This window comes from Barbus barbus (assembly GCF_936440315.1).
Source record: "Barbus barbus genome assembly, chromosome: 32".
In the NCBI taxonomy this organism is placed as follows: Eukaryota; Metazoa; Chordata; class Actinopteri; order Cypriniformes; family Cyprinidae; genus Barbus; species Barbus barbus.
In genome coordinates, this window is record NC_136760.1 from 10,891,437 (window position 1) to 10,900,657 (window position 9,221).

Sequence of the window (9,221 nt, forward strand, 5' to 3'; positions counted from 1 at the left end):
TTTTTACAATGCAAATTGTGTCAAAGCACTGCACAATATAAAAAAAAAGGAAAATAAAGTGTCAATAAATTTGAATAGTGTCTTTGAAATAAGGTCGGCGATATCGCTGGAAATGAAGCGTCCCCAACTAAGCAAGCCAGAGGCGACAGCGGCAAGGAACCAAAACTCCATCGGTGACAGAATGGAGAAAAAACCTTGGGAGAAACCAGGCTCAGTCGGGGGGCCAATTCTCCTCTGGCCAAACAAACCAGCAGTTCAGTTCCAAACTGCAGCAAGTCAGATTGAATGGGCTCAGCTGGTTCCAGTGGTCTTTTCCGATGGCTGTCTAAGTGGCGGGGTCCTCAATGGGGATCTGTCTCTGGCGTTCATCCAGGTGTTTGGCCTCTGCCTACGATCAGGGACACATACGTCATCTCCCGGCGCTGATCCTCCATCTCAGGTGTTCGGTCATCTCAGATCATGTAATGGTTAGATCCAGACTGAAGTTCTGTAATTCCTGGCTACCACGGGATGTTAATCCCGTGGCAGGAACGTAGAGACAAGCAGAGACATGATTAGCGTAGCTGCTGTTCCATCTAAGCAAAAATAAATTGTTCAACCCAAGCTAAAGAATAATAATAATGTACATTTGATCAGATATAACTGCAGTACAAGATTATAAAATGCATTATGTGTATGCTTGGCTAATGAGATGTGTCTTTAATCTAGATTTAAACAGAGAGAGTGTGTCTGAACCCCGAATGTTATCAGGAAGGCTATTCCAGAGTTTGGGAGCCAAATGTGAAAAAGCTCTACCTCCTTTAGTGGACTTTGCTATCCTAGGTACTACCAAAAGTCCAGAGTTTTGCGACCTTAGAGAGCGGGTTGGATTATAGCGTGGTAGAAGACAAGTTAGATACGCAGGTGCTAAACCATTTAGGGCCTTATAGGCAAGTAATAATAATTTGTAAATGATACGGAACTGAATAGGTAGCCAATGCAGAGACTGTAAAATTGGAGTAATATGATCATATTTTCTTGATCTGGTAAGAACTCTAGCCGCTGCATTTTGGACTATCTGTAGCTTGTTTATTGAAGATGCAGGACAACCAGCTAGCAGTGCATTACAATAGTCCAGTCTAGAGGTCATGAATGCATGAACTAGCTTTTCTGCATCAGAAACAGGTAGCATGCTTCGAAGCTTGGCAATGTTTCTAAGATGGAAGAATGCTGTTTTTGTAACATGGGAAATATGATTTTCAAAGGACAAGTTGCTGTCTAAAATAACACCCAGATTTTTGACTTTAGAGGACGTAACAGTACATCCGTCTAGTTGCAAATTATAATCCACGAGATTCTGTGTACTGTTTTTTGGTCCAATAAGTAATATCTCTGTCTTATCTGAATTTAGTAGGAGGAAATTATTGGTCATCCAATCTTTTACACTTTTTACACAATCTATTAGCTTAGATAGTTGAGAAGTTTCATCTGGTCTTGTTGAGATATATAATTGAGTATCATCAGCATAGCAATGAGAACTTATCCCGTGTTTTCTAATAATATTTCCAAGGGGCAACATGTAAATTGAAAATAGCAGAGGACCTAGGACAGATCCTTGTGGTACTCCATACTTTACTGGTGATAATTGAGATGACTCCCCATTTAAATGAACAAAGTGGTAGCGATCGGACAGGTAGGATCTAAACCATCTTAAAGCCTGTCCTTGAATACCAATATATTTTTGTAATCGATCTATGAGTATATTATGGTCTATAGTGTCAAACGCAGCACTAAGATCAAGTAATACTAGCAATGAGGTGCAGCCTTGATCTGAAGCAAGTAGTAAGTCATTCGTAATTTTAACAAGTGCAGTTTCTGTACTATGATTGGGCCTGAAACCTGATTGAAATTCTTCATAGAGATAATTTTTTTGCAAAAAGTAGCATAATTGAGTAGACACAACTTTTTCTAAAATTTTTGACATAAACGGAAGATTTGAAATGGGTCTGTAATTTGCCAGTTCATTAGAATCTAGTTGTGGTTTCTTAATAAGAGGCTTAATAACCGCCACCTTGAATGGTTTTGGGACGTGACCTAAATATAACGATGAGTTAATAATATTGAGAAGCGTTTTTTCTGCTACGGGTAGCAACTCTTTCAGTAATTTAGTAGGTACAGGATCTAATAAACACGTTGTTGGTTTAGATGCACTGATAAGTTTATTTAGCTCTTCCTGTCTTATAGTTGTAAAGCATGGCAGTTTTTCTTTGGGTGCGATGAATGAAGCTGAAATACTAGACGCAGTAGAATCTACATTTGATATTGTATTTCTGATGTTATCTATTTTATCAGTAAAGAAATTCATAAAGTCATTACTATTAAACTGTGGGGGAATATTTAGATCGGGTGGTGTCTGTTTATTTGTTAGTCTAGCCACTGTGCTAAATAAGAACCTTGGATTGTTTTGGTTATTATCTATGAGTTTGCGGATATGCTCTACCCTGGCAGCTTTTAGAGCCTGTCTATAACTGGACATACTGTTTTTCCACGCAATTCTAAAAACTTCTAATTTAGTTTTTCTCCATTTGCGCTCAAGAATACGAGTTTCCTTCTTGATAGAATGGGTATAACTGTTGTACCATGGCGCAGTACGTTTTTCTCTAACCTTTTTCAATTTGAGGGGGGCAACAGCTTCTAATGTATTAGAGAAGATAGTGCCCATGTTGCTAGTCATTTCGTCTAGTTCATGCGTATTTATGGGTACACAGAGCAGTTGAGATAAATCAGGCAGGTTATTTGTGAATCTGTCTTTGGTGGCTGGAACAATAGTTCTGCCCAGATGATAACGCGGAGCCATATAACTAATATCAGTAATAGGCAGCATGCACGATACAAGGAAATGATCAGTAACATCGTCACTTTGAGGTACGATATCTATATCAGTAAGATCAAGTCCATGCGATATAATTAAATCTAGCATATGATTAAAACGATGAGTGGGCCCGGTGACGTTTTGCTTGACTCCAAAAGAGTTTATTAGGTCAGTAAACGCAAGTCCTAACGCATCATTTGTATTATCAACGTGAATGTTAAAATCTCCGACAATTAGCAGTTTATCAACATTAACTAGTAGATCTGAGAGGAAATCTGCAAATTCTTTTAGGAAATCTGTATATGGCCCTGGCGGTCTATACACAGTAGCCAGAGCAAGAGATAGGAGAGATTTATTTTGCATATCTAACAGTGTAACATTAAGCAGAAGTATTTCGAATGAGTTAAACCTCCTGTATCCTGTTTTCTGAGTAACATTGAGAATATCACTATATATTGTTGCACCACCGCCGCCACGACCAGTCTGACGGGGCTCATGTTTATAACAGTAGCTTGGTGGAGTAGACTCATTTAGACCAAAATATTCATTTGGTTTAAGCCAGGTTTCAGTCAGGCAGAGTACATCAAAATTATTATCTGTGATCATTTCATTTACAATAACTGCTTTGGGTGCGAGTGATCTAATGTTCCCAAGTTGAGCCCAAGTTTTAAAAATTGTTTTTGTTCATTTATTTTGCGTTTTTCTGGTTTAATCACGGTCAGATTTTTTCTAGATCCTGCATTGAATTTATATTTTGATCTCGCTATTCGGGGAACAGACACAGTCTGTATAGATTGGACAACGCAATTACTTCTATTTTTTAAGTGGGTAGAACAAAAGTCGTCATAGCAGTTATTTGAGAATTGGCTTACTAGTCAGATGGAGCGTAGCGTCCTGGAGATGTTGTCCGACAGGAGTTCCGCTCCGACTCTGCTGGGGTGCAGGCCATCAGCACGGAAAAGCCTAGGACGCTCCCAGAAAAGATTCCAATTATTAACAAAGAGCAGTTTCTGTTCTTTACACCATGACGATAACCATTCGTTTAAAGCAAAAAGTCTACTGAACCTTTCGTTTCCTTGTCGATACGTGGGAAGCGGTCCTGACACGATGACCGTCGCCGCGGGCGATGTGCTGCGTACCGTCTCGATCAGGCTCCTGTAGTCCCTCTTCAGTGTCTCCGTCTGCCGCAGCTTGATGTCGTTGGCCCCCACGTGCAGCACGACAGCACCGATGTTCTCGTTGCCCTTCAGGATCGCAGGTATCTGCACAGAAACATCGAGAACACGTGCACCGGGGAAACAGTGAGTGTGCACTTTACCTTCAGCTGACGTAGCACGAACGTGCCGGACGATGGAGCTTCCCACGACCACAGCATCGCGTTCCGTCTCGCGGAGGGGGGCGAAGCGGTTCCGGGTGGAGATGAAGGACATCTGGGAAGATCGCGTTCTGGGTGCACAGGGTCTGTGCAAAGAAACACACGGAGTAGAGGTGGTGGGGATGTTAGAAGCGTGTACTTTACCTTCAGCTAGCGTAGCACGGACGTGCCGGACAATGGAGTCTCCAACTATCACAACGTCGCGTTCTGTCTCGCGGAGGGGGGCGAATTTGTTCCTTGTGGAGATCTCGAAGACAGGGGGGGGGGAGAAGTCGTCACCCGAGGCCTGGCTCGCGTCCTCCGCTGCTGCAGCACCCAGGGTCCGTGGTGTCCCGGCGCCGGAGTGAAGGACATCTGGGAAGATCGAGTCCTGGGTGCACAGGGTCTGTTCAAAGAAACACACGGAGTAGAGGTGGTGGGAGTGTTAGCAGCGTGCTGTATACTTACCCCGGACTTGTGAGCGTCAGCCCGGGATGTTTCCAGCGCAGCTCTTCGTTCCTTCAGCTGGGCCTTTTTCTCCAGCAGGTCGCGGATCTGTTTCTCCACGGCCTCCAGCTCCAGCTGCACCGAATGCAGCTCGAACGTGTCCTCACCTGCACTCAGATGTAGACACAAATACGCCATTTAAGCAAGTAACAGTGAAACGATAGTAATATGTGTGAATAGAGGATTTGCAATGTAAGCGAGATTAGCGGCTGCCACGCTGCCGATGCTAACGGGCTATAAGCTAATAGCAGACTCGAGAATCAGAATAAAACTAGTGATAAACAGGCGCTCTGATCGGATTTGTTATAGAACGCTATAGTGGATATATTCACACATTATAGAAAAGCCGTTTGAATAAGGCAGTCGAAGCCCCACTGTCGTCGTTAAAGCAGGTTCAGTGGCAAACGGTTCAATATAGCGCACTAACTAACAACCCGACCAAACGCGCCAACCCGTTTGACTAAGCAATCTCATTTGATTGTAGCCAATCAAATGAGGCTCTCGCTGACTCTCCATTTACTCTAATCTGATTGGTTCAAAGAAACACATCATTCGCCAAGACATTTATCTTCAGTTAGTTCGGGAACGTTCTCCATACTTTTAATTTACACACAGTCAAAATAAATAAATACCAGTATAAAACTTATAATTAACACTATTATTATTATGTATTTATTTATTTGTTTGAAACATTTTGAAACAACAAACTACAACATCTGAATGGCCTGAATCTTTCTTGGGGTGATTTTCAGTTTCAGGTAAGAAAAAGTATCTATTTTTTAAGTTGTTTTTGGAACTCACATAATTAATTATATTGTTGTGCGTGAATTGAGTGTGTGTGTGCGTGTGTGCATGTTTATGTGGTTTATGAGGACACTAATTTGTATAATGACATGGGTATGACAGAGGTATTACAATATGAAGGTGGTTTATGAGGACACTGCCTATGTCCCCGTAATTCAAAAGGCTTAAAAAAACATTAGTAAACATACTAAATGGTGTTTTTTTTGAAAATCTAAAAATGCGCAAAGTCTCCTGTGAGGGCTAAGTTTAGGTGTAGGATTGGTGTAGGGCAATAGCACACAATTTGAGGTATAAAAACCATTACGCCTACGGAGAGTCCCCATAAACCACAAAAACCAACATGTGTGTGTGTGTGTGTGTTTGTATTCTGTATTGAAGAAAACAAACTGCAGCATCTGAAAGAACATGAAAAGTGGCCTGAATATTTTTTGGCATGATTTGTGATTTCAGGTAAGAAAAATTACCTATTTTTAAATTGTTAATAGAACTCTTAATTAACCATTTTGTTTTGTGTGTGTGTATATGTGTATGTATTCTGTATTGAAAAACAACAACAAACAAACTGCAACATCTGAATGAAGGTGGAAAGCAGCCTGAATCTTTCTTGGGATGATTTTCTGATTTCAGGTAAGAAAAAGTACCTATTTTTAAATGATTAATAGAACTCGTAATTAACTGTTGCTGTGTGTGTGTGTGTGTGTTTTGCATTGAAAAATAAGCAAACAAACAAACTGCAACATCTGAATAAAAGTGGAAAGCAGCCTGAATCTTTCTTGGGATGATTTTCTGATTCCAGGTTGTCACAGAAGCAGCCGGACACAAGGGTAAATGATAACACAGTGACTTTATTTCAAGGTTTAGGTGCAGGGTATCGTGATGAGAGGTGAGTAGTCTTTCTTGAGGCTCGATATGAGAGTCGGGTAGCTGAACTGATAGTGTCCTTCTGCTTCACAGGTTGACTGAGCGAGACTGATGAAGAGAGCCGGAGTCAGATGAGGTAATTCCCAACAGAGACAAGTCTGCAGACAGGGGAGACAACGGGACAGAGAACAGAAGGTAAGTCAAAGAGGTAAGTAGTCAGAAGGTATACTCATCAGCTTGTGGTGCTTTGTAGAGGGGTCCACGTTGACGCAACAAGATCGGACAACTGGGAAGGCTGTGGTGTGAGCTTTTATCTGTGACTTGATGATGATGGTGACGAGGTGCAGGTGCGTTTGATTAGACTGCAGGTGATCAGAGTGCAGGTGAAAGTGATTGAGACGACACTGGAGACAGGCCATTCTGTGACACAGGTAAGAAAAAGTACCTATTTTTTAATTGTTAATAGAAGTAACAATTAAAAAAAATAAAACATTAACTGTATTATTGTGTGTGTGTGTTTGTGTGTTGTATTGAAAAACAAACAAACAAACTGCAACATCTGAATGAGGGTGGAAAGCAGACTGAATCTTTCTTGGGATCATTTTCCGATTTCAGGTAAAAGTACCTATTTTTTAATTGTTAATAGAAGTAACAATTAAAAAAAATAATACATTAACTGTATTATTGTGTGTGTGTGTTTGTGTGTTGTATTGAAAAACAAACAAACAAACTGCAACATCTGAATGAGGGTGGAAAGCAGACTGAATCTTTCTTGGGATCATTTTCCGATTTCAGGTAAAAGTACCTATTTTTAAATTGTCAATAGAACTCATAATTAACTGTATTGTTTTGTGTGTGTGTGTGTGTGTGTGTTTGGTATTCTTGTACTAAAAAAAACTAACTGCAACATCTGAATGAGGGTGGAAAGCAGCCTGAATCTTTCTTGGCATGATTTTCAATTTCAGGTAAGAAAAAGTACTTATTTCTGAATTGTTAATAGAACTCATAATTAACTATAGTGTGTGTGTGTGTGTGTGTGTGTGTGTGTGTATAAAATGCACCTGTGTTCGTTGTCCATAACATACGCCTGCCCATACCATAACCCCACCGCCACCATGGGCCACTCGATCCACAACGTTGACATCAGCAAACTGCTCACCCCACACAACGCCATACATGCTGTCTGCCATCTGCCCTGTACAGTGAAAACTGGGATTCATCTGTGAAGAGAACACCTCTCCAAAGTGCCAGATGCCATCGAATGTGAGCATTTGCCCACTCAAGTCAGTTACGATGACGAACTGCAGTCAGGTCGAGACCCCGATGAGGACAACGAGCATGCAGATGAGCTTCCCTGAGACAGTTTGTGTAGAAATTCTTTGGTTATGCAACCAAAATTGTATGCTCCCTCAAAACTTGCGACATCTGTGGCATTGTGTAAATGTCACGGGAGAAACGAGGTCTGGGTCCAAATGCAGGTGAGGTGATATTTTAATATAACAAAAGGCCAACACGGCACAACAAACACATATAAAACATAAACAAGGCAGGTTAACAGGCAGGATCAGGCAAGACATGAAACATAAGACAATGCAACCAGACAGAGAGACGGGTGCAGAGACACTTTATAGTTCATGGTGATCCGGATCAGCTGTGAGTGAACTGATTGTGTGAGACGCGTGTAATCATCCAGGTGAGTGCAATGTGAGTGTAGAGTCCGGGAGGAAGGGAGCTGGCGACCTCTGGTGGGGAAAGGGCAGACCTGCAGCCCGGCCTCGTGACAGTACCCCACCTCTAAGGAGCGGCTTCCAGACGTTCCCCTAGATCTAACAGCCCGGAGGGGGGTGAAGCAGTGACACAGGGGGAGGGATGGCGGGCCAGGTCTGTGTGGGGGCAGAGGGCCTGTCAACAGAGGCCGAGCAGGACGCCAGGGCGGATCCGGCAGAGCAGGGAACTTGAGTGGAGCCGGCAGGGCACAGAGCTTGGGAGGATCGTGCGCGGCCACCGCCGCCTCGGGAGCGCTGTTCGCGGCCGCTTCGGCGGGCTCGGGGGCGGTCTCCGCCGCTTCGGCGGGCTCGGGGGCGGGCTCGGGAGCGGTCTCCGCCGCTTCGGCGGGCTCGGGGGCGGTCTCCGCCGCTTCGGCGGGCTCGGGGGCGGTCTCCGCCGCTTCGGCGGGCTCGGGGGCGGGCTCGGGAGCGGTCTCCGCCGCTTCGGCGGGCTCGGGAGCGGGCTCGGGGGCGGTCTCCGCCGCTTCGGCGGGCTCGGGAGCGGTCTCCGCTGCTAACTCCACCCTGAAGTCTGAGCCGCTCATCCACAGGAGCAGGTTGATGTAGTTCTCCAGCGACTCCTCGGGGTCCCAGAGTGGCGCCAGGGACTTGAAGGGCTCGGCTAAACCCCCCCTGAAAAAAACCATGAGACAGGTCTTCTCTATAAACGCCTGCCGAGCCACTCCAATAAAATCCCTGGCGTAATCCTCCATGCTCCGGTCTCCCTGGCGGATGTTAAGCAGCCTCCCTGCTGGACCCATGTTTGCTGGTTGCATTCTGTCACGGGAGAAACGAGGTCTGGGTCCAAATGCAGGTGAGGTGATATTTTAATATAACAAAAGGCCAACACGGCACAACAAACACATATAAAACATAAACAAGGCAGGTTAACAGGCAGGATCAGGCAAGACATGAAACATAAGACAATGCAACCAGACAGAGAGACGGGTGCAGAGACACTTTATAGTTCATGGTGATCCGGATCAGCTGTGAGTGAACTGATTGTGTGAGACGCCTGTAATCATCCAGGTGAGTGCAATGTGAGTGTAGAGTCCGGGAGGAAGGGAGCTGGCGACCT